The 23,430-nt window shown below is 38.8% G+C and overlaps 1 non-coding gene and 1 pseudogene across 1 annotated transcript; both read right to left on the bottom strand.

Annotated features, from left to right (window-relative positions):
• Positions 1 to 6,719: 6,719 nt before the first annotated feature.
• On the bottom strand, positions 6,720 to 6,825 carry LOC113185684 (U6 spliceosomal RNA). Its single transcript, XR_013344379.1, has one exon. It is a non-coding gene; the product is annotated as a U6 spliceosomal RNA (small nuclear RNA).
• A 287-nt stretch (positions 6,826 to 7,112) lies between these two features.
• On the bottom strand, positions 7,113 to 16,813 carry LOC113185648 (glutathione-specific gamma-glutamylcyclotransferase 2 pseudogene; annotated as a pseudogene).
• Between the last annotated feature and the right edge of the window lie 6,617 nt (positions 16,814 to 23,430).

A 23,430-nucleotide genomic window follows, 5' to 3' on the forward strand; every position in this document is an offset into this window, starting at 1 on the left:
ATTTTATAAGAAGACATCTCACTGTGTTCCAAAGTGACTGTACCATTTTGTGTTCCCATCAGCACTGAACAAAATTCCTGTTGTTCTACATCCTCACCAGCATTTGGTGGTGTTAAGATTCCTGATTTTGGCCATTCTAATAGGAGTGTACTGAAATCTTGTAACTAACATCTTGTTAGTTACTGTAATGTGGATCGTCTTTTCTGAGGCTTATTTGCCATCTCTCTTCTTTGGTGAGATGTTTATTAAGGTCTTTGGACCACTTTTTAATTGGGTCATATTTTTATTGATTAGGTGAGGTTTTCAAATGTACAGAAAAGTATGAAAAATGGTGGCCCAACGATCTTTGAATTCAAAAGTAATCACTATTAATATTCTGACACATTCCTTCTCAAAAATCTGAGTAAATATTGTCATACATTTACAGTAGATTCCTAGAAGATGAATTACAGCATCAAAAAAGTTTTCTTTTTTAAAGACTTTTAAAACACATTGGTATATTATGTAAGTTTTTGTAGAGGAGACGGAGATCCTCTCTGCTCCCCCTTAGTTCTGTGTGGGACCTTTGCCTGGATCTAGGAACCCCATGAATGCAAGTACTGACTAAAGAAAGAACAACTTAAAAGGTTTCTTTAATTTACATAATTCAGAGGGATCCTCACAAGAGAATGAGGCCTTGTACACACTTTTTTCTTTTTTTAGACCAAGAACAGTATATTTGTAAAGAGGTGACAATGGCAGTAAAATTCTAGGGATGTATGGACTAATGGCAGTAAAATTCTAGGGATGTTACGATGAGATACATGGGGTGGGAATGCAGAAGCTAGTGGAAGACAAGGGCTACTTCAGGTGTGCTTATGCAAACTCATTGTCGTTACACACAACTCATTGTGTAGTAACACAATCAGCAGTAGAGGGCAGGGAACATAACTCGGTGTCAGAGCGCTTGCCTATCATCTTGGTTCAATACCCAGCACTATCAAAAAATAAATAAATAAATAAAAACTGTCTCTGATAATCAAGTTCTTTTCTATCTTTTGTATGTGCAGGACATTCCTCACCAAAGAATCTTAATGACTTGCTACCTGTAGGAAAATACACGTAAAAATATTTCACAGAAAAATGCCTTTTCATTTTTTGAGTTTATAAGAAACGCTATGATGCACGTTGGTACATTACCTCTCTGGATACCTCTTTGATCACTAGAAGAGCGATTACAGTGAATGATGCAAACACTTTTTTTTTTTTTTGGCTTCTGAGATACACAGCCAAATTACTTTTTACAAACATAATACTTTATACCTGCTGATAAACCAAATACGAGTGACCGATTCATTTCTCATTTTTCTCTATCAATAACAAGTTATTTCAACATTACTTTTTTTTCCTCGGATGAAGTAGTTCTTTCATACATTAAGATCCCACAAGTTGCAGATCTGTTTTCTAAAGCACTCTTATCAGAACATGTTGCTGTCTAATTACTATGAAGCTTTAGAATAGAGCTCTTTGCGGGGGGGGGGTGGGGGGGTGGCGGGCAAGTTGTTCTGGCTTTTTCTTTTTGAATGGTTTAAATATTATTCATTCTTTGTTTTTATATACATTTTAGAATAAGTTAGGTTCATGAAAAATTGATAATTTTTTAGTTTCAGACGTATTTTTAGATCTTAAAATCTAGACTAGTCATAGATTTATAGAAAGTTGCAAATGTAACACAAGAAGTTTCCATATTCTCTAATCCTAGTGTATATTGTTTATATTTTGTATTACTATGTCATAGCTAATGAACAAACATTTGTGTATTAAGTCAACTTCATAATAATAGTTTTCCTTGAAAGTATGCCTGCAAAGAAATCATCCCAAAGAGAGGGATTGCCTAACATTTGGAATGGGGAGGAACTTCCTTAAACCTAAAATATGTATCTACCAAGCAAAGAAAAAATGATAAAAAGAAAACACAGATATGATACCCAATTCAAAAACATGTTAAAAAATGAACATGTTCATTCTTGCCATTTCTATAACATTGCAGTATAAGTTCAGCTAAATAAAACAAGATAAAGAAAATAATTTATTTAAGGAAAGAAAATGGCCATTATTCACAGGTGACTTAATAAACATAGGAGGGGCTGGGATTGTGGCTCAGTGGCAGAGCACTTGCCTCACATATATGAGGCACTGGGTTTGATCCTCAGCACCACATAAAAATAAAGGTATTGTCTCCATCTACAACTAAAAAAATATTAAAAAAATAAACATCATAGGAAACTAGAAGCTATAGATACAATCTAGAACTTAGGAGTTTATGTAAATTGCTAATGTGCAATGAATATGGCTATGTTACTTTGGCCAATGTGATATAAGGTGAAGTGCTTTGTAACATTTTCAAAGGAACCTTTTTAAAGAGATTATTGATACATACATACTCTTTTCTCTTCACCCATCATCCACTTCGCTCCTTCAAACATGGATAACGTCATCTTAAGCCTGAGCATGAGGACTATCTCTGTAGAATGTCAGAGTAATGAGTGGGGAGGAGCTGGGTCCTGAGGGACTCTGGAGCAGAGCCCTTGTGCCAAGTCACATACAAGAGAAAAAGTTTTATACAAGAGAAAAATCAACTTTCTATCTTGTTTATGCTGTTTTTACTCGTGCTTTCTCAGATTTGCTTCATTTAAGCAAGAAAAAGCAGAAATATATATATGTTTGGATCTAGTTTGGATCTGAAATTTAAAAGTATAGACTCATCTTAAAAAAATTCCATTTGAAAAGGCCTGTGAGCCAGGCCTAAGGTATCCTGCTCACATGGTGTTACCTAGGGAATCATTTCCCTGGGTTTCATTTTCCTGTGTTCAGTCATCACTCAAAGGACACTGCAACCATGATTTAAGCAGGCCCTTGTAAAGCATGCAGCAGCAGACCTTGTCACCATCCATGTGATGTTGGTTTTGCAGGCAGGCAGAATGGAAGAGTTACAAGGTCATGGAGGCTTCCACTGAAATCTCAGAGGTCTGGGAGGCCGGGCATATGCAGCAAGATCAGAGTCCTTGCCAGCAGCCTCTCAGAGGGCAATGCATGAAGCTAAGATAGTGAACACAAAGCTTTTGTGGAGCTCTTAAGAAGTTAGAGATGGCGAGGAACATAGGATACCTGCTGAGGGAAGCTGCAGGCCGTGAGCAGAGCCAGCCCAAGAGGGTAGCCATGTAGGCCACAGTCGGCAATGTCCCAGTGGTAGGGCTGTCGGAGTCCTTTGGAAATTACATCATTCTACCATGTGCCTCGGATGCTGCACATACAGACTTAAGACTTAATGTTCTCCCTGCTGGGTGTCAGTCTTGCTTTGATCCAATCCCCTCTTTCCATGCCCCTAATCCTCCCTTTTGCATGTCATTGTGATTTGTAAATATGTTAATTCTCTTTCTCTCCCTCTCTCTCTCTCTCCCTCTCTCTTGAATTTAAGTGTTTGCTTTGAGTCTCAGAGGAGACTTTGGCCTTGGACTTTTGAGCATTATTGGAATTGTTAAGACTTTGGGGTCTCTTAGAAATGCACTGAATGCATATTATAATGTGAGGTGGTTATGAGCCTTTGGGTGCCAGAGGTAGAGAGCTATAGTTTGTATCTGGAATGCCCCCCCAAAGGCCCATGTTAAAGGTGTGGTCCCTAGCTTGGGTGCTATTGGGAGGTGGTGGGACCTATAAGAGGTAAGGCCTAGTGGAAAGAAGTTAGGTCATTGGAAGTATGCCCTTGGAGGGAATATTGGGACCCTAGCCCATTCCCGTCTCTTATCTTCCTGGCCACTATAGGTTAGCACTCTTCTCCACCATGGGATCCTGTCATGATGTACTGTGCTGCCACAGGCTCAAAGCAACAGGGCCAAGCGACCTTGGATTGAAAACCTCAGAAATGGTGAGCCAAAATAAACTTTTCCTCTTTATAAATTGTTTTTCTCGGGTATTTTGCCACAGCAACAGAAAGCAGACACAATACATTTGCTAATATTAAATATGATATGTTAAGTATATGGTAGGATGAACCATTGAATTTTAAATGGAACAAATAGGAATCTAGAGGAATAGGTAGCTGGAACTGTAATTAAATTTGGACTTATGTAAATATGTTTTGTATAGATTTATCTTTGGAAAAGTATTTTATATACTTATAACTTAATATAAAAAATCAACCCCTAAATATAAAATAGATAAATAAACAAAATGTATTTCAAGTGATATTTTAATGTAGCAATTTATCTCTGTATCCATTGTGTGATGTACTTTAAAAACAAAAATAATTGAAAGAAACCTTAAAAGGCATTCAATAATTTTTCCATTGTTGGAAGTGCTGATATTATGGATTCAGGTGTAGATAATTGTGGGATAAATTTAGTGGGTTATTATGTTGGTGTAATTTACAATAAGGATTTTGTGTGTGTGTGTGTGTGTGTGTGTGTGTGTGTGTGGATAGGAAGACATAAATTATTTTATTGGTGAACAACCAATAAAAAAAATAATAATAAAAAAAATAAATTAAAAAAAAAAAACAAGTCTTTAGTTCCTGGAAAGGTGATCGGTAAATAGAAAAAAATAGATATTCTGGGCTATATTTCTGTTAAAAAACCTCCTTGATTCCCAAAAGTTTAGAAACAAATCTTAAATGTTTCCATTCATATACAGAAGAGAGGTCAAGATACATGGTCAAGAGCCAGGAACAGTGGAGCACACTTGTAGTCCTAGCAGGTAGGGAGGCTGAGACAAGAAGATTCCAAGTTCAAAGTCAGCCTCAGTAATTTAATGAAGCCCTAAGCAATTTAGCAAGATCTATCTCAAAGTTTAAAAAAATAATAAATAAATAAATAAATGATGGGGGATGTCGCTTGGTGGTTAAGCTCCCCTGGGTTCAATCCCTGATACCAAATAAATAAATAAATAATAGGAAAAAAGTTTGAAAAGGAGGTTAGACATTTAAAGATTGCATTATAGAGACAATGGTAATTTACCACAATGTAACTACTAAATTTGTTTTCAATAATAATTTTAGAATGTTAAGTGTAGCCTTTTGAAGGAAAATAATTTTTCTCAAATATACCACATTATGTATGCAGTACTAACCCCAATAAGTAATTTTTTTTCTTTTTAATAAGATTAGAATTAAAATTAGTAATAACTCATTACTTAACAGAATGAAAGAGTAAAGAATGTTGTGTAAAAAAAAAAAAAAAAAAAAAAAGGAAGACATAAATTAGGATTGACAAAGTTAAATAAATGTCCTGTGGCCCTTATTTGAACTGGAGTTAAAAATGTGAATTTGCAATGTATTTTATCTTGAAAGGAAGTGTTATCTAGTTCCGTTCATTGAAAAGTCTTAAAACAATAATCAACCCAGTAATATGGAACACTCCTTGAGTCAAAAGTCTTCTAAATACATTTTTCTCTTAAAATGTTATAAGGGTTACTAAAAAAAAACGGGTTGTTTCCATGTCGGGGGCAGAAAATTTGTTAAAACTGTAATGTTTTATTTTTCTGGAAAGCAAGATAGTACTATTAACAATTCTACAAGAATCCAATCAAAACAAACCTGCACTAACCTGAACAGACCCTCACTAGCAAAAGAGGGTACAATCTATCTAATAGGATTAATAATTGCACATATCAAAGCATTCAAACAAGCTACTATTCATAAGCTCATCTTGATGCCAAAAGATAAAACAACATTCTTTGTGGTCACCTTTGGGAGTTGTTAGTGAAACCATTCTTTATTTGAAGGGAATAAATACATGGAAAGAAGCATCTATCTTTATTTTTGTGTCTGTAATGTTTCTCAAGATAAACACATAATGAGGGCACAGAGAAAATGTTGAAGGATAGTACAAGGGACATAAACAGCAAAACCCAGGCTATTGGGAAACTCTAAAGAATAACAACCTGGTTCTGTTTTTGCTTTTAGTTGGGGGGGGGGGGGAGTCTGATGGAGAGAGAATTTACAAATTAGGAGCAACTAAAAACTCACAAGTTGCAAAGTACAGGCCTTATTTAGATTTTACTAAAAAAAAAAAAAGTGAAATAATCAGGGACTTTTTTGGGAAAAGTCCTTAGAGTACTGAAATATTTACCAATGAAATAACATGCTTAGGGTTTACTTAAAAATCATCTGGAGGAGGAAAAGAAGTGATCTGGGAGTAGGGATGAGGTGAGACTGTCCAAGCTGATGAACAGAATGTGGATGATAGTGGGTAATTCTCTACTATTAAATTCTCTTCTGTATGTGCTTGTGATTTTCTTTTATGAAGTAAAAATCAAAACAAAACAACACATTGATGCCCTGACCCCATCCCAGATTGCAGTGTGAATGGTCTATGGTGGAGAAGATCCCGAACAAAATGAGATCTTAAGTTACACAAAAATCCACAGCAGCACTTTGAGACTAGTAGCACAGACTGAAGATACTGGAGCACCACAGGAAGAGCACTGGAGGGAGGGAAGGCAGACCGTACCCTAGACCTGGTCCTGCATCCAGTCAGTTGGGTGAAACTAGGCAAATCACTTTGTCATAGGCCCAAGCTTCTGCACTGATACTATCAGTTTTTTTTAAAAAAATATTTATAATATTTATTGGACTTTTGGTTTAATTCTCTATAACCTCAAAATAGTATTGTGAAATGAAACAAGATTATTTTACTCTGATACAAATGAGAACTGAACCAAGTATTTCTATATTTTGCTTCTTTAAAAATATGGAATGCTTCATAAACTTGCCCGTTATTCTTGTGCAGGGCCATTTGAATCTTCTCTGTATTGTTTCAATTTTAGTGTATGTGCTGCCGAAGGGAGTACTTTGTATGTTTCTAAAGAATTCACTTGTGATGAGCAAGTGTTCAATATCGTATAGTTAGGAAATCATTACATTATTAAAACTTGAATTTTTTCTTTCTCTGTATGTCAGTCTTCTGAATATATGTTTCAGGACACTTGCAATCAAATTATACTTTCAGATGATATCCTGGCTATAACATTAAAAATAAGATCTTCAACTAAACACATTTCCAAAATATTGCCATTGCGTGCTGAAGTTACTCTTTGAAGGCTAAATGCTCTATTTAAATAAGTTAATGATTAGGTCTTTATATGCTCCTGAGGTTCTGTTTTTCTTCTAAACGTTCTTTCACTAATTTTTCCAAGGAGAAAAGATGCTCATCTGCATCTTCTGGTACAAGGTTTCTAATAGAATTTGCAAGCTCAAAAAGATACTCTATTTCTTCCACTTGGACCAGCTGCATTAAAAATTTGTTCAGCACTGTCTTCCAGAGGGGCAGGACCAAGGTAATTAGGATTATCACATGTTCCAATATATAAAAGCACACTGAATGGTTTTGTTGTGGGATCTTTTGGATTAAGAAATGACTGTTACATAGCCTCCTTTCTCTGAAGTCAAGGTACTACTTTTCCTACTGGTAGTTTGAAAGCAACACCCCAAACACAACCCCCAGGATCTTCAACAAGAGTCAACTCTTCCAGGCTGCCTGGAGTTGGGGAGCCGTCTGGGGGCCGTGTGGGAGCTGACTGACTGGCTTCTCACCTTGCCGGTGGTCAGTGCTGCCCTGCCAGAAGTGCCTGCTGTAGTTTGTGATGTATCTTGTCCTGATAGGGAAAGTCCAACTTCCAGATACGGAACCCATAACCAAAACCCCTTATCTTGCGGTGGCTCCTGGTGGTGGAAGGGCCGGCAGCCGCAGCAGAGTGGCCGCTGACCCTCAGCTGTGGTCTTGGCTGCCACCTGGGACTTACTATCAGGTTTTGGATGACTTAATTTCGAACATTCTTGTTTGTGCAGTGTCTTTGGAAAGAAGTGATTTGTTGAGTGATATTGGGATGCCTCATCTTACACTATACCTGCATCTTTTCAGTTATTTTATTTTCCAACCAAATAACCCCTCAGGGTTGGAATACATGCGTGTGCTTCTCATTGGAACTCAACCTAATTTACACTCGCGCTGCTCACTGCAGGGCTCAGCTAACAATATCTGACAGGCCCCACACTCCAGCCCCTCTGTTCTTTCATTTCACAGATAGAGGGAGTCCTATTAGGAGTTAGAAAGTACAAATAATAGAGGAAAGCTTTTATAAACTAGAAACAGACTTTTAAAAACAATAGGGTAAAACATGGTTTTTGACCTTGTAGAATTTATATGATTCTTATGTGGAGAGTTATGCAACCATAAATGCCATACCTTGAGGTGAATAGGTAGGGTGTATAATGCATGGACATTTGGATCAGTGGGGGCAGGGGTGGGATCCAAGGTTGGTCAACAAGGAAATGACAAGATAATTTTAGTATATTTGAAATATCTTTGAGGCAATAGTGTAAAGTGATATGAATTCAGAGAGACAGGTTGGTGATTTAGAGAAAGGATCTCTAAATGTTAAACTGTGTTTAAAAATGGATTCTGAAGAAAGCTATTTGCCCTCTCCTTGTTCCATGTTCCTCATTTGTAATCATGACAGGAGGTAATGATCACAAGGTTATCTTGAGGATAAAATTAAGTAAAAATGGAAAGAAGTTAAATAGTGCCCCTCTTGGAATAAGCACTATATTATAATAATAAATTGTTATGATTATTAATTTGCTTTATGGTATAAGCTACTTTCAGCCAGTATCAATTTTGAGGATTTTAATTTTGCTAAACATCATAAAAAATTAAAAAGGGGAGCATATAATATACCTCCCTCATGTATGAAGAATTGTAAAATAAGGAGAATGTGCAAAGCAGAGAAAATAAATCTGAGGGGGGAAAATGGCAACAAATGGAGACAATTATACAAATGTTCCTGGAGGGAATTCACATTAGGTTGAAAATTATGATGAGTAATTTAATTTGACATATTTTAATCAAATGTCCCAAATTAGAAAAACCCAGCTAAATATACCCATGATGAAATCTTGTCAGCTGGAAATGCATAAATATATTATAAAGAAATAGGCTTCCTTTATTCTAAAACAGATGTCCTGAGTTTTGAAGAAAAAAATTCTGGTGCCAACATGACTTGAGAATATGAAAATCGCCCCCACCTCACATGAATGGAAATCTAACAGAGCCCTAGCTTCCCTGGCTCATGCTTGGGAGGGTGCTCTCGGATGGCTGGAGCCTGAAAACATGAGACACCTCTTCTTTTAGGAGGTTAAATCTTGCCCTAATTAAAGAGTGCTCACCACAGACCCAGCCAATCATAACAAACACATGTGGCAAAATATTTGAGATGGAGGAGAAACTTATTCCTGGGGGGCCTTTGAATCCCCCTGGGGTCATAGAAGAGGCACATTAGAGGAAAGCAAATGTTCTCTGGCCCTTCCTGGATAATTGAAGCCTTAATTATATTAAATAAAGCAGCCACTGAGCTGTTGGTGGTGGTCAAAGCTACGCGAGGATGCCTTTCTTCTAGGGCCACATCTCAGAGACATGTTCATGAACTTCAAGGATGGCGCAAGAACATGCGGCCACCTTTTGATGGAAATGAATTCATGGAAGAAGAGAAAAGCCATCCTTTGGCCACCTCTGAACACTTGACTCACACTTTCTTTTTTTCCTTTTAAGAAAAATTAATTTTGCTTCTTGAAGCATAAGGAACACCGACAAGGTCAGGATCTTATTGAACTTTTGGAACAGGGGCTTTGATCAAGAAGGCTCTCCTTGTTCATGTTTAAGCTCTTAGTTTAACAACCTGAGTTTTAATGGCTTGTTTATGAAAAGTCAAGCTGCCTCCTCCTTGTCCCTCCTCAATCTCTCTAATCATCTAGAGGTTTTCAGCACACTGAGGAACATCTTGTACTTTATTACTGAAGAGGAAGATGATTTAAAAATTACATGCTCACTTGTACTCTGTGATTTTCTTTTTTTTTTTTTCACTAAGCAATAAGACCTCAACAGGAAACTGAAGAGTGGTGTGATTTGTGGGGCGCAAAGTCTCTGGGTTACGAATGATGTTCATTTCTTTAGTGTAACTCTTAAAATATACACAGCACAGAGAGTGGGTAGGGTTGTTGACGGGCACTGTTTGGGGATCTGTCTAACAACAAGATGGTTGTGAGCCTAGAAACCTGGGAAGGGGTCTGGAGAGGGCAGATCCAGAAGCCCAGGGATAAAGGTGTTTAATACCAAGTGGAACATTGCAGATTAGCCAACAGCCCCACTGATTTTCTGTTTTTTCTTTCTCCTGTGTCTTAATACACACACACACACACACACACACACACACACACATATATATATATATTATATATATATATAATATATATATTGTTGATAGACCTTTATTTATATTAAGTGCTGAGAATTGAACCCAGTGCCTCATTCATACCAGGCAAGTGCTCGCCCATTGAGCCCCAGCCCCTCTCCTGTTTCTTGCCCACCCTCTTTTTACCTTCTCAATGTATATCACAACTCACTTATTTTTGTTCCCACCTGCCCCTTTGAATGTGATGAGTGTCCTGTGGTCACATCATTCTGGAACTGTGGTCATACAGGCCTATGCTGAGGATGAACAGAGGGAATGAGCTACTTTCTAGGTCTTTTTAGTGAATTCATCTTGTTTCCTTTTCAGCTGTGTGGACTCCCTGACCCAGAAACTCAGGAATAGATATTATATAGCACATTGTGTCCTGAAGATAAAGGTGATTTGATAGTGATTATGATGATGGTTATGATGGTGGTGGTGATGATGATGTGATAGCTGATTAGCTAATAAGAACTTACTATCTGTCAGGTATCCTGCTAAATTCTTTAAGTATACTAATTTTTAAAACTCACAACTGGTCTGATGAGTGTAGGAACTATTATTCCCATGAGGAAAGTAGGACACATGGAGATTAGGTCATATGAGTCGTTCAGCATTGCACAGGAGGGAAGGGAATGGAGCTGGGATGTGAGCTCAGCCTGTGTAGTTTTGGAGTTCGTCCTTCTACCCAATTTCCTGTTTGACTTTTACTTATAGGTTCTCAGTTGAAAAAAACTAAAAAAAATTAACATTAGAAAGTATGGACTTGTTTTATGCAACCTGGTTGAAAAGTGTGTGTGTGTGTGTGTGTGTGTGTAATATATATAAATATATGTATAAAATATATAAATCTGCCCTTCTTGAGGACACCTCAAGATCACTTGCAGAGTACTAGGGTCCATTTATGAGGATGTTGCTTTCTGTTGGCATTAGCTACTCCTATGTTCTGCCGCTTGAGTGTGCCTGTGATACCAAGGGTCAGTCTATGAAAACTTCTGGGTGTTGCTTGTATCTCTCCTCATTAAGAATGGCTGTCTTCATTCTACATTAAGAGGGTATCTGAGATCGGGGATGTAATGTCTCCCTGATGAGTAACACACTTGTCTCCTCTTGAGCTCCTGTGTTCTGCTTCTGCCCGGATGACACCAATCCTGCTTCTTCACTTTGGGTGACTCATCTCGGTTATCCTTTCAGTCCTACTCATGAGTAGGTGGATGTTTCGTTCCAATGGAACCATTTAACTGCCTTGAATTTTCTGTAATTCACTGCTATGAAGTGCTGAGTTACTTTATACAAACTAAGAACCAACACACCCAGAAATAACACAGCCCCAATACTTACCATATACTTTCCATTCATGAAGATCTATGTATGTTTATCATTTTTCGTATGTATAGTAGCAGGTACAGACACCAGCGAGATCTCCATTAGAAAAGAGAAGGATGGAAGACACCTTGGAATAGCTGAAGACAGCCTCTTAGTCCTGGAAAGAAAGTGGAATTAACCTTTTACATCTGAAGATTTTTTTAAAAAAAATTCATAAAACAGATGAACAGTACTGATAGCTAACATTAAATCTAATACTCATCAGTTTTCCTGGGATAGGTAAAGGTCATAAAGGGTCTTATGGGAGACATTTTCATCAGGTGAGCCTGAAAGTAATATCTTTCACCTTCACCTACATTCAATGAATTGGAATTCCTATATGATATAATGATTAATTTTATGAGTTAACCTCATTGAGTCACAGGGTGCCTGGAGAGCTAGTCAAACCTTATTCTGAGTGCTTCTATGAAGATTTTTTTTTATCAGTTAACACTTAAGTGGGTAGACTAAGTAAAGCAGATTACCCTCAATAAGTATGTGGTTCTTGTTCAATCGGTTGAAGGCCTGAACAGACAAAAAGGCTGGCTCCTTCCCCAAATAAAAGAATTCTCCTGCATTGAAGCTTTGGTTCTTCCTGCCTAATGGCTTTAAAATGAGGACATCAGGTCTTTCAAGTTCTATGGCCACTCTCTGACCTTTGAACCCTAAGTGGGATATGAATTTTGGACCTGGGCAGCCTCCATAATTGTGCGAACTAACTCCTTGTCATAAATCTCTTTATGTAATCTATTGATCTTTTTCACTGGAGAAACTTGATTGATATGCATGAGTTACTATACATAACTCTAATAAAGACTGATGTCTTTGTGTCCAGGAGGAATAGGAATGGATTTAGAGAACTAGGCAATCTCTGCCATATCTAGGGAAGTTGGACCTTAGGAACCAGGATTTCAATCTTTACAAAGATTCTAGTTTACGAATTCAGCATTGAAGTAGTAAAGTCATCTTTATAGAGATAGACGACACATTCATGGATAATTATTCAACCAGAGGTTAATGATCTGGATCCCATGTAAGACTCCCAAGATATTTGTAAAGGTAGCATTAATAATGACTGTCTTGTGGTTAAATGGAAGAAAATTCAGTCTGATTTAGAGGATGTGTTAGCTATTGTTTCAGAGCAAACTAACACAAAATATTGACTGCTTTTCACCAATAATTTTTCTCTATTCCATGTGGGTAGGAAGATGCAGGTTCATCTGATCAAGGCTGAGCTGGCTCCATGCTGTCGGTTGTATACAGTGTACAGTTCTGTTCCAAGTGTCTCTTATTCTTTTTGGACTAGCAATATGTTCTCTTGGAAAAGGTGGGAATAAGGAAGATAGAGAAGGCTTACCAGGCTTGCTAAATAGGTGAATGAAAATAAAAGAAAAGGAGGCAGATATTGGAGACTTAGAAAGCAGAGATAATGAGCTTAATTGTGAGCCTGTTTGAGGTTCAGACATTGAAGTAGAGACATACTGCATGATGAACAGAGAGGGGACTGTTTTTGAATGTTACCGAATCACTGTCTGTTCAGCCTATTTCAGTTCTCACAGTCCTCTCTCATATGTACCTCACACCCAAAGGATGTTTTCCTGGGAAAGTTTAGAAAGAGGCCATGACCAAAGGATCAGGTGCTAAGGATCAGGGATTTTCCATGTGAATATAATTGGAACTTCATTATGAGTCTGTCCTGTTTCCCAGCCAGCATGAGGTGACAGCTTTCCTCTACCAAGCCATCCCATCATAATATTCTGCCTCACCCCAGGCCCAGAAAAAACAGAGCCAAGTAACAATGGACTAAAACCTCAGATGCTATGAGCCAAAATAAATCTTTCCTTCAAGTTGATTTTTCTCAGGTGTTTTGTCGTTGCAATGAAAAAAGTTTTACTGAACTAAAATCAAACTGCTATCTGTCCTACGTACCTTCTGAAAGCTCTGTGAAAGAATCCTTGCCTTTCCATCCTCTAGAAGTCTCTCATATTGCTTGGCCCAGAGCCCCTTTGTCTATCTTTAAAATCGTCAGCATTGCATCTTCCAATCTGTTTCTTTTTTTTCTGATCAATGGTACTTTAGTTAAAAGTACTTGGCAAAGTTTTAGTCAAAATATCCCATAAACGTAACTAGTAAAAGATAGTTTAATTAAAGACTAGTTTAGAAAAGATTTGCAAATCTTTAGATGAAGAATCTATGCGTTTTTGACTCTTCTTCCTCACTTCTAATGACCATGATTATGTGAGCTACCTGGATAGTCCAGAATCATCTCTTCGTCTTAAAATCTTAATGTAATCATATCTGCAAACTTCCTTTTTGCTGGATAAGGCAACATATTCACAGGTTCTGGGTATTCGGACCTGAACATCTTTGCATTAATCTGCCTACCATAGGAACTCCCCCAAAACAATGGATATATGTATGTCACACGTTATTTTTGCTATCCTGTGTGATACGTCATCTTTAGTTTCTTGAGATTTTTTTCTTCATTTTTGTCTTCTGGCCTGAAGACGGGATTCTGTGAGTACTGTAGACTCATACTTGAAATCCTTCAAGGCAGAGCGTGAGAAAATTCACCTACACTGGGGTACCAGATTGTCCTCAGTTGTAATTGGGCCATAAAGAGGATGAGATGGGGGATAAGGCTGATGAAGAGCAGTGTCTTAAAGATGCCCGGATGTTCCCTCTGGAATGCTGCTAGAGCTGTGGACATTAGAAGGAAGAGTGATGTACCCTAAAGGAATTTTGAAGAAGTATAATTCTCTTATTTTTATTTAGCTTTCTTCTTTAAAGAAGAACTATCAAGGAAGAACGTAGACAAAGTAATTAATAGGCTGAGTCAGAATGAGGTCAAGGCAATGGATGAATTTGATCATCTTAAACTACTAGACGGTTGTTCCAGTGGGTTAAAAAATACTTCAAACTTATTGTGTCAGAAATAAGAAAAACAGTTGCTCACTTTTACTTTATGAATATATAAAAGTTCTATTAAATACCATTATGTTATGGGTACTGTGTCAGATTTTTTTTTCTCCTGGTAATAATCTTTCCAGGTAGGTATTATATTTATTGATTTATTATATTAATCAGATTATACCTGCAGAAACCAAGGAACAGAAAGATTGGCCTGCCCTTCAAAGAATTTAGTCATTGGTTTTTCTTAGGCTTAGGATGATCTCATCTTCTGTGTCATGTTTCCAAATTATCGTCACACATTGTTTTAAAGGCTGTAAAAGGTAGTGTTGAAATGCCAGCGAGGGAAGTTTTAATTGTTCTGTGTTCCTCCATGGGGGAGAGTCCCATTGGTATGAATTTACTTCAGGCTTGTGAAGACAACCTGATGGCAATGACTTAGTGAGGATAATAATTCTGTCCCTTTTTAGAGGAGTGCTGCTGCCTCGCCTTCCCTTCTCTTTGTAGCCCATCCCCCTTTTCCCTCATGTAGCTTTATATTCATTTCAGCTTAAACCGAGGTAACCCATTCTGCATGTTGGGGTATATTTTGGCTTTCTCTGTGGGAAACATGAATTCTGGCTCTCCTTGATGCTCTTTTGTTCTTTGCACTACAGTGAAGTTCTCTTTTCTTTCTCTTCCTTTCTCCCTCCCCGACCCCCTCTTTCTCCCCTTACTCTTTTTGAATTAGGGTTCCACCGTCTTAAGGCATTCAGGGATTGGAAACCCAAAACACTGGCAAGTCAGTGAGCGGCGCTGGCCCACGTTCAGACCCAGCCCAGTGACAAACTAGGAATCTCGCTGCCAGATTTGGTTTCTTGACCACGCTCTGCTTCAAATATGTTTTTCCGAACACACCCAAATCCCAAAGATTTTCATCTTCTCTGCACTCCCTAACATCTGCTTTGTCAAATAACAAACTATTAGAGAATAAGCCAGAATAGAGACCCAACGGGGCTCTTTCTGTGGACAATGTTCCTCCCTATAACAGAAGATCGAGGGGCATTGTCTTAGCCTCAACTATTTCATAATAACAACATAAACAGACTAAGCACTTCATAGTAGGCTGATTGGCTCAGGATTCTGCTGGCTGGAAGGTCTGAGTGACATGGCACCAGTATCCTGGTGAGAGCCTCCTGGCTGCATCACAACGTGGCAGAGAAACTGCACGGGAACCCTGCACAGAAGGGACATGTGTGTGAGCAAGTAAGCAAGAGTGGGGGGTGGCTGGGCACACTTTTTCTTTTTTTTCCCCTTTTTAAAATAACCTGTTCTTGCAGGAACAAATCCACTCCTAGCAGACCTGACCTGCTCCCATGAGATAGTAATTAATCCATTCAGAAGGGTGGGGTCCCCTTGACCTAATTGTCTTTCACTAAGACCCACCTCTTAAAGGTTCTCCCATCTCAACATTCCTATACCGTAGACCAAGCTCCTAGCACTTGAACTTATGGGGGACAGGCTACAACCAAGCCCTAGCAGGCAGCGAGTTTCAGAATCATCCTTGAATACTTTATTGGTCAAACATGATTGAAATCATTTGCCTCTTGACCAGTCCAGAGGAAGAGAAATGGGTACCGTGTTCTCCTACTTTGGCAAATGCAAAGGTCCTTTAGCAACAAAGGATTTAATATGAAGTGTTTTGAAAGCAAACTTGCAAACTCAGATTTCCTTTTCATGATGACTGAGTGTTCTTTGATAAGTAGCTGCATGTTTTGCTGGAAGGGAGGGACTATAGACTTGTACCTTGACATTTACAGACATAAGAAGTGCATCCATCCGGGAAAGTCGGGCAAACCTAGGATTTAGTCCCCCACCCTATCACTTACTAGCAGTGACACCCTAAATAAATGGTCTAATTTCTCAGATTCTTGAATTTCTTATTGGTAAGATGGCTTAATAATAATCTTCTTGAGATGCTACTATGAGGATTAAATAAAATAATCTATTTAAATAGCTTGGAACACAAAACATATGTACCTTTCAGAACTCTAACTCCAGCTTTTCTCTCAAATCCTCCTGCACGTTGATTTGTGCCAACGCTAAGGCACAGCAGGAGGACTAAGGCAGACACATTCCTGCAAGACGCTGGACTTCTCTTGTAGCCAGTGTTGGCTTGAGGCTGTCCCATGACCTTGCTGAACCTTCCTGAGATTGCCCTTACTTCCTTCCCTCCCTCTACTGCCTGACTTGCACTGTGGTCTGATGGTTCTTTCATCTTTTCCAAGTTCAGCCTCATTTTCTCTCATGAGTGTGAACCTTTATATAATCCTACTCACTTAATACAGTGTTGGTTTCTGTAAAAAGTCAAGAAGGGGGACCTGGGCTAATGACTAGTGGCTTGCCTGAGGTCACTAGTAGCAATAAAGTGGCAAAATCGGAAGGGGTACCCAGGTTTGCACCTAACAATGGAGTGAATAGTGGGAAATGAGGTTGGTACAGGGGTAACTAATAACAGAAGCTTCTATCTAGATCTTCTTGTGAAAAGAAGTTGTTTGGATTACAACCAGTAATTCCCAAGAATCTTCATCTGGTGACAGGATAGTGAAACCCCATTTTTTTTTAATCAGTTCCCCTTTGGAAGGAAATACATGTTTGGTATTCTCAAATTTTAACAATTTCATTAACACGTTAGTCTGCCTGTAAAACCCTGTCACAATTGACTGGAGAATGACATTTAAGGGTTGGAAGTTTGGAAACTCAGGGGAAGAATCTCGAAGATGGGAGGAAGAGCCGCTCACTTCACAGTCGTGCCTCAGCAGAGCCCCGGGAGCCAGATCTGGTTCTTGTGGAAGCGCAGAGGATTTAGGAGCTAAAAGTTCTACCGTGAAGGCTTGTTCCTTAAAAGTGGCTTAGAGTCTGAGAAGTGGATTCAAGAGCTCAAGTTATAGTCAAATCACAATGTGTGTTTGACCACCCTGAGCATTACGAGACCAGCGTTAGGCCAGCCAGCTATAGGCGGGAACATGAAGCCCATGGAATTGCTTAAGTGTGCTCTATCTGCCGGTGGGAGCTCCTCCTAGTGATGCCTAGACTGACCTGCCATCAGATTGCAGTTCTGCCCTCACTGTCTGGGTGGTCCTGGGAAATCCACCAAACCTGACTGAATCTCGTGTTTTTTCACCCCAGGTAAAATGTGCAATTGTGAGGGTTTAAAGAAGGCAGAAATATAGGGAATGAAAGGAAAGAAGGACAGAAGGAAGGGAGGGAGGGAGGGAGGAGAGAAAAAGAGGGAGAAAGGAATGGAGGGAGGGCTGAATGAGAGACATGTTCGTATTCCATTTTGCTCTTTCCTCATGTCTCTCCACCTTGCTCTGTCCAGCTCCACAGGCCCTCTTCCTCCTCCTCTTTAAATTGTGCAGCCATTGGTGCTTTGGAATATTCTTCCTCAGAACTTTAAATGACTTCCTCTTTCTCACCAGTCAAGTCTCTTAAAATTTCTCCCGAGTGGCCTTCTTGCACTGTCCTATGTGAAACAGGGAGCATTCACCCTTCACTATCTTTTTAGCCTAATTTTATTCTGTTTATAGCCCTCATCTTGAAAAGCAGTTATATAATTTATTTATATACTTGTTTGACTAGCTCTCCCAGTAGATGAAAGGCTCCAAGAGGGTGGGTTTTGGTTTGTTTTCATGGCTGAATCTTTATGGTATAAGAGAGCTCTTGGCACTTGGTAAAGGTCACTATTTTGCATGAATGAGCGAATGAATAAAATCAATGTGCTTCATTCAAAGGGATTCAGAGTCTCTTCCCAATAGCCTATGTCTAATTTTGGAGCCATGGTGTTGATTACTTAGACGGGCCAGCACCAAACATGATAAGATGACAATGCTGATCTATTTATTTGGTGGTGCTAGGGATGGATTTCAGGGCCTCATGAACACTAGCCAAGCACTGTGCCATTGAGCTACATTCCTGTCCAACAATGTTGAATTTTAACCGATCCTGGAGAACAATTCATGTTAAGTAATCTTACCATTGTGTTTCTTGGACAATGGTTTTCTGCCAAAATTGCCTTTCTTCATCTGAATTAGATAAGACTCATGAATGCCTTCTATGTTTACCTACGGCAAGGGCAGGCATAGGGTCTCCGAATTCCTATTCTTTTCCTCATAAATAATTAGCTGAACTTTTTGTCCCCAGTGATCAATGGGTCCAAGTCCTTGTTGGTCACACTTTGTTTCTTGCTTTCTCTCCTTCTCCTGACTCCATGAACTCTGCCTCCCTCAGCCCAGCACCCAGTCCTTCCTGAGAATAAGGCCGCCTTAGGGAAAGACATTCTCTGATCTACTGTCTGATCATGCCACCCTTTCATCCCACTTCCCCACACCCAATTTTTTCTGGCCTTGTTTATGACTATAACACAAAATCCCATTAGCCTGGGTTTTGAGATTGTAGAGGATCTTAGAGTCACAATGCTCCTCTTATTGCAAATGTTCACATCCTCCCTGCTGCCATAGTCCTTTCTCCTTTCCCCCTTGCAAAGGTCTTTCTTGAATAAAGTTTCTCCCCACTGCATCTGGAGTTGCTTTTACTTGGCAAAGAACAGAAATATTTTTTTTTTCCCCAGTGGCTTCACTGGGGAAGGACTGTGAGTAGGTAGGAATTGGCCAAAATCCCATTTTCAGATTGTGCTTTTCAATTATGATTACTATTTCTGCATGTCTACTGCCCTTCATTATTGGCGCCATCTATCTTCTCTTGCCTGGGTTACTGCAATGGGTTACTGCTCACTAACCTATTTGTTTTTGCTCCACCTCACTTCCATGCTGCAACTAAAGCAATGGTCCTAAAAAGCAAATCTGAGCAGGTCACGACACTGTGTTCACTATGTTGTGCGTATAATTTAGTCTTTTTTCTCTCGGTATTTTTCCCTTTCCTTTTCTCCATTCTGGTCTTCCTTGCTTCAGGGTAAGTTTGTGGCATCACTTCCTGTATTTTTGTTTTTATTTTCCACGAGTCTCATAGAAAAGATTGTGTGAGCAGTTTTGAGGACAGAGGGAGTGTCTATGGGGGAAGCTGGTGGAGAATTTTTTCCTGTGGGTAAAATAACATACAATAAAAGGCTCTGTCTGGAAGAGCTGTAGGGGTTCTGGGATTCCAGTATCTCCAGGGGAGTCGGGCTCCTGAGTCGGACTCCCTGGCAGAAAGCTGGTATCGAAGTGTTCTGGCCACATGAGCATCTGAGCAAAGCTAAGCCAATGGGCCAGACAGCGCTGCTGTCCATAGCAAAATGGTGCCCTGAAAGTGTTCATTGGTGCAGAGTTGGAAAAACTTGTGTTTCAGTTCAGATCTTCCACTTATCTACAACAGCTATTTCAACTCTTGGAGTTTTAACTTCCTTTATAAGAAATAAAATTTGTCATATATAACCAATAGAAACAAAAAAAGAGAAATAAAATTTGTTACAAGAAAGTTACAAAAAAAAAATGCAACTTGAAGCTTGGCCTGGACTAGGTACTCAATAAATGAGTTTCATTTTCTCTATCAAGAACATAAGCTCTTATTTAAATCAATGTGAACATGGCTATGTTCCATTGAGCATTTCAAAGTCCTGTTGGTATGCATCTTTCTCTGCAGAACTAAGAAATAAGGGTCTATTTAGATCTGTACCATTTGTAAATAATTTTATATTCAGTCTCCCAAGGGGAGACTAAGACATCCACCAGTTGAACAAGTTCACAAGGACACTTATCTAAATAAATAAATAAATAAATAGGGCTGGGGATGTGGCTCAAGCAGTAGCGCGCTAGCCTGGCATGCTTGCGGCCCGGGTTCGATCCTCAGCACCGCATACCAACAAAGATGTTGTGTCCGCCGAGAACTAAAAAATAAACATTAAAAAATTCTCTCTCTCTCTCTCCTCTCTTTAAAAAATAAAAATTAAAAAATTAAAAAATAAAAAAAGTGTTCCCTAGTCTTGAGGAGGAATCTCCCATAATATCATTTTTTCTGGGCTTTTTTTTTTTTTTAAGATGGTTTTCTTTGGGATTTGGTATCCATTTATTTCGTGCCTTTATTGTCTGAATTCCCATTTTCTTAGTGTATGTTATGTATTTAGACATGAATTTTGATCGATGCTTCAACATTATTCATATAGAATGTTTTCTTTTTGTTGTAATTTTGATTGGAAGGATGCTGTTTGCTTGTTATGCAAGCATGGGATTTCTGCACAGAAATGTCCATTGGCCAAAATACAGCAGTACCTTGTGTCTGTGTGGTCAGCATTCTGGTGTTTACACCATTTGTTTATTTAGTCTCATATGTTGTGCATGAATTACTAATGCTTGTATTCTAAAAATAACAAAACTCAATACTTTGTTCAGATTCCAAAGCGATCATAATTAGCTTATAGAGTCAAATATCCAAAGTGTTTCAACTTGGAGTATACAAAAGGCAACTATGCCACTAATCTAATGGAATCGTAAACATACAACAGATTTCAGTATGACATGATGTTTAGCAGAACATTCCCTTGACCATTCAAAGGTCTCTTACTCACCGAAGTGTATTTTACCAAAAAGTATATAACCTTAAATAGTCACATGTTTACAAATAGTTGACAGTCTGTTTGATCTATCATGTGATTTATTCTGAAAACTGGTATCTTAAATGAAATATAAAACAATTAGGCCAACTTGGGTTTTTAATTAAATATCAGAGACCAGAAGATTGTAGCTAGCATTTCATTCTGCGCTAAAACTGCATTAAAGTTGTGCTTGGATTAACAGTTTTATAAGCAATTAAGCTGCTTTTGATTAATCAATTAAGAGTTGCTATTTGATCCACCAACTCTGTGAAGAGAGTTTGGAAATGGTTGAATGTGAAAGAATGCGTGGTAATGACCAGAGACACATCTCACTGCTGGTGAAGTCCTGTCCCAAATGAAACCCTATTGAGAAACTTCTGAAGCCTCCTAGATCATTTTTTAAAATATTTTTAGTTGAAGATGGACACACAATATTTTTGTTTAATTTTTTTATGTGGTGCTGAGGCTCAAATCTAGTGCTTCACATGTGCGAGGCAAGCACTCTACCACTAAGCTACAGCCCCAGCCCTCCTAGATCATTTTTTATGGTGTTCACTTAAGTACTACCCAAGAGGATGGTCCGAAGCCCTGCTCATGACCACCTTATGTACAGTGTCATGCTGTGTGTAATTGGAGGGTGTAGCCTCAGATTCCAGCTTCGTAAAGTCATGCAGTGACTGAATCTCATGTTGACAGTGGTTGAAGTTTTAAAAAGCCTAGCTCTCCAGCACTGGTCTCCCGCAGTTCCAGATCAAATGATGCTTGTTTCCTGGGAATGATAGCACAGGAGTCTGCTGATAGATGAGATGGCAGGAAACTAAAGAAAATCCAAATATAAAGAAGCAAATGCTTTACCAAAATTTTATGACTTTCAAGATTTCTTTTCTTCTATACTTATAATCTTACCATGTGATAAAGAACTAATAAGAATTAGAATTTTATAGAGAAATAACAAGGGACATATTGGTTTAAAAGTTATCCTTGTTGGTTTCTAGTTGACAGGGACATAACAAGGGACATATTGGTTTAAAATTTATCCTTGTTGGTTTCTAGCTTTATGGGGGACTAATTTTTAAAAAAAGTTCTCTGATGAATTTTTGATATATCCTTTTAGAACACAAAGTAAGATGCAGACTAGAAAGTAATAGTATGCATTGCCCTTGATCTCTGAGCAAAGCTGGTGAATTGCATTGGATGGGGTTAAAGTTTGGATTTGGGAATCAAGTTAAATGAGTTTCAGACTTTTCTTTTTGCTATGGTCATTTAATCTTTGGGACCTTTGTTTTCTATTTGTAAAATTCTGAAAATAGTACAGGTTTTGCAATATCCCCAAATTGTGAGGACTAAATGACATAATACGTCAAGTTCAAACAAATGCACAGATGAAACTAAGAATTACCATGTACGACCATTTCTCATTGTTATCTGTTCACATCTCACCTCTTTTTTTTAAATTGAAAATGCCCTTGAAGGAGAGAATGTGCTTTCTTGTTTTTCTGTACCATCTGGCATGTAGTTCACACTTATACATTCATTTGTATCACAAATAATGTTGTCTAGAGGCACGTGTTTATTGCTGAGGCAGCATATTTACCCCTGGTATTTGCCACAGTCTGGCTGTGGCACAAATCACGAGCCACTCAAGCAGGAACAAACTTTATTTCCGAACTCCTACAGCACTCCATGCACACTCCCCAGGAACTCTCCCGAATGCCACCCACACGGCTCCTCCAGGAACACACCACACACCAACCAAAGCTCCCTCTCCCGGAACTTCCCAACCAACGTGAACTCCCCAGGCAATCCTCGTGAGAACTCCAAAGTATCGGGCGCCCAAGGCGGACAGTAAAGGTCTAATATACAATTGAATCAATCCAGCATCCTCTTAATGGCTCGCCTCTCAACCATTACTTCTGGCAAAATGCCAGGGGCCATTCCGACTCGGCTATGGCTCTCAGCAGGAATTTATCAAATATTCAGAGAGTCAAAGTAGGTGAAGCTGGCCACCTGGCCACCGTGTTTGGAAATTTAGGCGTCCCACATGGATGCATGTTGAGACCATGCAAAACACAATGTTGAGATGGAGGAGTTCTTTGCTGAAGATCTTGGAAGGCCTGGTTCATGTAATTATGATTATCCACCAGTGGGTGTCACCCTTGTAACACACAAATGTATGCTTCTCTGGGAAACCCTTCACAGATATTTGCTTCTTTCTCCAGAGTAGGGTGGGAAATGATGTTGGTCTCCAGATGACATTCATCACTATGGAGCACTCCTCACTGCACTCTCATCCAAGGGTACAAAGAGGAATTAGGGAAAGCTTTGCA

The sequence above is a fragment of the Urocitellus parryii genome, chromosome 9 (genome assembly GCF_045843805.1).
Source record: "Urocitellus parryii isolate mUroPar1 chromosome 9, mUroPar1.hap1, whole genome shotgun sequence".
In the NCBI taxonomy this organism is placed as follows: Eukaryota; Metazoa; Chordata; class Mammalia; order Rodentia; family Sciuridae; genus Urocitellus; species Urocitellus parryii.